Source organism: Octopus bimaculoides, chromosome 6 (assembly GCF_046866305.1).
Source record: "Octopus bimaculoides isolate indiv1 chromosome 6, ASM4686630v1, whole genome shotgun sequence".
Lineage (NCBI taxonomy): Eukaryota > Metazoa > Mollusca > Cephalopoda > Octopoda > Octopodidae > Octopus > Octopus bimaculoides.
Window position 1 is genome coordinate 108,127,455 of NC_142933.1, and position 5,000 is coordinate 108,132,454.

The 5,000-nt window shown below is 38.5% G+C and overlaps 1 protein-coding gene across 1 annotated transcript in view; it reads left to right on the top strand.

The window, feature by feature from the left end:
• The window catches only part of LOC106879285 (caveolin-3), a 120,635-nt gene that overhangs the window by 104,020 nt on the left and 11,615 nt on the right, over nt 1–5,000 (top strand). The gene's annotated exons all lie outside the window — the stretch shown is intronic.

The window sequence follows — 5,000 nt, forward strand, 5'->3', positions numbered from 1 at the left end:
ACGTCAGCATATATAATGAGCAAGCTCTTTGTCAGAAATGGCATTTTAAAATAAATAACCGCTTCAAGATTTAATCCAATAAATATCCGGAGAGAGCACACTAGGAACCATAGGCGGAGGAAATCATTACATTCTGGTGACACAAACCAGGTTTTATTATTAACTTGCAGAAACGCAGAGTTATTAAAGTACCTTAGAACACAGCTGCGTGGAGTTTTTAATAATGGTGTGTTGGTAAATATGATTACTTATTCATCTTACTTTACATTTCAAAAGCATGAGACTGTTGGGTATGAGAAAATTACCATGTGTGTCACCAACATGCATTTATATGTATGTAGACGTTTCGTGCGGTTGACATTAATCAACTCATCTGAGATTAACATTTACTATGCCACTGCGTGTGTGTGTGTATATATATATATGTATACAAATATGTGTGTGCGCACGCGCTCATGTATATACATGCATACATATGCCTACAGACACACACAGGCATACTCGATGTTAATCTCGCTTCGTGCGATTGACGCTAGCCAACTCATCCGAGATTAACATTAAGTATGCCTGTGTGCATATTAGTGTGTGTGTAAGTGTGTTGTGTGTGAGTGTATGTTGTGTGTGTGTGTGTGTGTGTGAGTGTGTTGTATGTGAGCGTATGTTGTGTGTGTGTGTGTGTGTGTGTGTATCATATAGTGCATATATATATAATGTTGAGTCGAAAGTTTTGCAGTATTTTGGCAACTTATTACCATCGATTCGTTCGACTGAAGGCGGTGCTCCAGCATGGCCGCAGTGAAATGACTGAAACAAATAAAAGAATAAAAATAAAAGTATATATATATGTATATATGTATACACATACATACATGCATACATACATACATAGATACATAGATACATACCCTGTTGTTGATGTTGAAATCCCAATGAAGGAACCTTGGATCTAGGTTAGAAACCGGTTCTTTCTCCATTGGCAAGAAGTCTTGAAATGAACTGAATAATGACATACATACATTGTTGTTGGCACTCCGTCGCTTACGACGTCGAGGGTTCCAGTTGATCCGATCAACGAAACAGCCTACTCGTGAAATTAACGTACACGTGGCTGAGCACTCCACAGACACGTGTACCCTTAACGTAGTTCTCGGGGAGATTCAACGTGACAGAGTGTGACAAGGCTGACCCTTTGAATTACAGGCACAACAGGAACAGGAAGTAAGAGTGAGAGAAAGTTGGGGTGAAAGAGTACAGCAGGGTTCGCCACCATCCCCTGCCTCGTGGAGTTTTAGGTGTTTTCGCTCAATAAACACTCATAACGCCCGGTCTGAGTATCGAAACCGCGATCCTATGACCCTAACCACTGAGCTATTGCGCCTCCACGACATACATACATATACATATACATATACATATATATATATATATATATATATATATATATATATATATATATATATATATATATATCCTATATGTATGCGTGTTTGTGCGTGTGTATGTATACATATACACTTACCGGCCTTGTTTCTGCTGGCCCCTGGACACTTAGACGCCACCAGCTTCCTGTCCAGCCACGCGTTCCCATTTTTCTAATGGAACTGTTGTCGCTGAGCCGTCGATCTTACTCAGACATCACTAATAGTGACCCGCCATCACTAATAGGATCCCCTTTTGTAGTATGCATCATGGACTTCCTGTAGTTCTCCATTCGGTAACCGGAGCCTGAACGAGCCAGGTTTCTGTAAGAAGCTTGTCGAATCAAACTGTTCTAAATAGCAACAAATGTATGTATATATTTTCATATATACATACTGTCCGCCACTACATTCCTCCATGGCAAGGTTTGATTTGTGCATACAAATTTAATTTGCGGTCCATGGGAAGAGCCGTTTTAACGATGCGTCCTGCCCAGCCCTTCGAAACGCCGGTGTTAAAACGGGGGTAGCTGATGAAGAAGAATGTTCTCTATGCGGCTTGTGTGTTTTCTCGTCTACGTTTTGTTTGCAATGTCCTGTACCCAGATATGCACCTATACATACAGGTGGATGTCGGTATGCACATACCTGTACGTATATATGCATATACTCTTTTACTATTTGTTTTTACATGATTGAACGCAGCGTCTCCAATTGTAAGTAGTTTTTCGTAACTTCATATTTTCCGACGCTACTCTATCTCTTTCTCTTTCTCTTCCTCTATCATTTTCCCCCTCTCATTCTTCCTCTTTTCTACTACGTATCTCGCTTTACCCCTCTCGTTCTTCCTGTGTTACTACTACGTATCTCTCTTTTCCCCCTCGTACTTCCTCTCTTTCTCTTTTCCTCTCGTTGCTCACCTATTCTTCTACTTCCTCCCTTTGTTTCTCCCTCTACCACTCTCTCTCACTTCCCCTTACACCGGCATGGTCACATGCTTCCGGTCAATAATCCTTTTCTTCCTTGGCTATCGCCGAGCAAACACGCGAACTTACTTCGTCCTCACTTTCAAGTTCGTGCCTCACAGCGTTCATACACACATAATTTTTCTCGTCTGGCCATAAAGCCTTTTCTATTTGTTTTCCTGCCTTGTTTTTTGTCCGCCACTACATTCCTCCATGGCAAGGTTTAATTTGTGTATACAAATTTAATTTGCGGTCCATGGGAAGAGCCGTTTTAACGATGCGTCCTGCCCAGCCCTTCGAAACGCCGGTGTTAAAACGGGGGTAGCTGATGAAGAAGAATGTTCTCTATGCGGCTTGTGTGTTTTCTGGTCTACGTTTTGTTTGCAATGTCCTGTACCCAGATATGCACCTATACATACAGGTGGATGTCGGTATGCACATACCTGTACGTATATATGCATATACTCATTTACTATTTGTTTATATATATATATATATATATATATATATATATATATATATATATATATGTCAATACATTAGTGACGAGTATATACCTATAAACACACACACACGCATACACACACATACATATATATATACACACATATATTGCATATATATATATATATATATATATATATATATATATATATATATATATATATGTGTGTGTGTGTGTGTATGTATGTATGTATATATATATATTAGTTTATGTGTATATTAATATTATCTCAGTTTTAAAAAAAACTTTGATAATATAAATTTGTTAATAGTTACCAGAGGTAGCAAAATTACACTAGAAACCAAGATATCACAGCCGTTTTACAGGTAGAGATACCAAGTTAAAGTGATACATTTTGAGAATATATGAATAATATATATATATATATATATATATATACAATATGTATATACATCATTCTCTGTGTATTGTTCGTTTCATAATGATCGACTCTGTTTTCGTCGTTCCATACCATTTGTGTAAAAGAAGTGTGTTTGGGGGAGAGCGAGAGAGAGGAAGAGAAAGTGAGAGAGAAAAAGAGAGTCATCTGCGAAGTTAAAAGAAATTCGTGAAGATTTATATCTCGAAAACGAATGAATTCACTTCATTTATTTATGTGTGTTTATCTTTGTGTTTGTTTGTGAACACATGCGCGCGCATCTATCAAACTTTTATATATCTGTGTGTCCATGTACTTTAATGCTATATATCTGAACCAAAAGACATATGCATTCATGTGTGTGTGTGTGTGTGTGTGTGTGTGTGTGTGTGAGTGTGTGTGGAGAGAGAGAGAGAGAGAGAGAGAGAGAGAGAGAGAGAGAGAGAGAGAGAGAGAGAGAAACAGATACATTCGCACACACGCAGGCGTATTCAAATCAAGAAAGAATGAGAGAAAGAATTGAGAAATTTATACATTCGCGAAGATATTTTAAATTAATAATGACATAACTCCTGTACAAATTTCTTTCTTTATTCGCAAACAGCAGTATTCAGAGTTTTGCGCATGCGTGCGTGATCGTCTGTGAGTGTGCGCGCGCACGTACATACGTGTGGCGGGTGTTTGACTGTGCATACGATGTTTATCTAAATGTCCTGTACATGAACCAGAGACTTGTATTTAGATGATGCATGTATTTGTGTTTGGATATTTTTTCTGTATTTATACGTATTTACTGCAGCAGGACGTATGCGTTGTTTTCTAAATGTCTGTCATCTGCAATAGTGACAATTTCCTGAAATACTTTTAAATAGCAGAAAGAAAAGTTCCATTGTCTTGGTGATTCCAAGCCTCAGAAAACTACTTGAATTTATTTTAAACAAAACGGATTGTCTCCAAGAATATATTAATCGAAACGTTTTATCTTTGCAATGGACTATTTAGTCTAAAATCAGGAGACAGACAAGTTTGCTTGTGTTTCTGGTATGTATATGTATGTATAGATGCAGGCGTGGCTGTGTAGTATGAAGTTTGCTTGCCAGCCACACGGTTCCTGGTTCAGTCCCACTGCGTGGAACCTTGGGCAAGTGTCTTCTAATATAGCCCCGGGTAGACCACGGCCTTGTGAGTGAATTTGGCAGATGGAAGCTAAAAGAAGCCTGTCGTATATGCGTGCATATGTGTGTATGTGTGTGTGTGTGCGTGTGTGCGTGTGTGCCTTTGTGTTTGTTTTTGTCCTCCAACTGCGCTTGGCAACCGGTGTTGGTTTGTTAACGTCCCCGTAACCTAGCGGTTCGGCAAAAGAAACAAAACAATGGAATAAGTAACTAGGCCTTAAAAAATAAGAAGTACTGGGGTCGATTCGTACGACTAAAAATTTTCTGGGTGGTGCCCCAGCATGGCCGCTGTCTGATGACCGAAACTAGAAAAAGAAAGATATGCGTGAGTTTAAATTTTATTTCCTGATGAAACGTTTTAGTCATCACATACAAATTAATTACGTATTTTTAATTACTTTATTATATTGATGGTGATGTTAGTATTTTAACTGTGGAAGCAGCAACAGAACTTGGAATGAAATAATGGAGCATAATTGAAATCTTTCGGTTTTGCAGTTTGTTTGCAATATTGTTGATGTGAACTCCCATGTTAAAACACATTTTATGTATCTCGGA